We start from the raw sequence: 340 nt of genomic DNA, 5'->3' as shown, positions 1-340 counted from the left end.
ATTTCCCCCCCCCCCTTCGATCTCGCGCGAAAAAAAAAAAAAACGTATTTTTCAATTTCCTCGCGTTTCATTTCGAAATCTTCCTTTCGAAAAGTTTGCCCCTCCGGGATTAAAATCAACGACTCTTCTTCTCAAGAAGGGAAGAGGGAATATCATCAAAAAAATATTCCAAGAGTTCTCACTTACCGATTAAAAACTTTTTTCCAATCTTCCTCCCTCCTCGTAATAATCCCACACAGTTTCTTCTCTCTTCTTCTAAACGTCGAAAAAGTTGGCGCGAATTATGAATATTACGATTTCTCGACGATCAGCGCTCGGCGATTTTTCTCTCTCTCTCTCT

The 340-nt window shown here is 40.3% G+C and overlaps 1 protein-coding gene and 1 long non-coding RNA gene across 10 annotated transcripts in view; one reads left to right on the top strand and one right to left on the bottom strand.

Moving 5' to 3' along the window:
* LOC102675205 overlaps positions 1-340 on the bottom strand; it is a 109,605-nt gene that overhangs the window by 56,668 nt on the left and 52,597 nt on the right. The gene's annotated exons all lie outside the window — the stretch shown is intronic.
* Positions 1-340, top strand: part of LOC102674467 (regulating synaptic membrane exocytosis protein 1) — a 138,414-nt gene that overhangs the window by 94,983 nt on the left and 43,091 nt on the right. The gene's annotated exons all lie outside the window — the stretch shown is intronic.

The sequence above is a fragment of the Apis dorsata genome, unplaced genomic scaffold (assembly GCF_000469605.1).
Source record: "Apis dorsata unplaced genomic scaffold, Apis dorsata 1.3 scaffold_32, whole genome shotgun sequence".
Taxonomy (NCBI): Eukaryota; Metazoa; Arthropoda; class Insecta; order Hymenoptera; family Apidae; genus Apis; species Apis dorsata.
The sequence above is the reverse complement of the archived record's forward strand: the minus strand, read 5'-3'. Positions and strand labels throughout refer to the sequence as shown.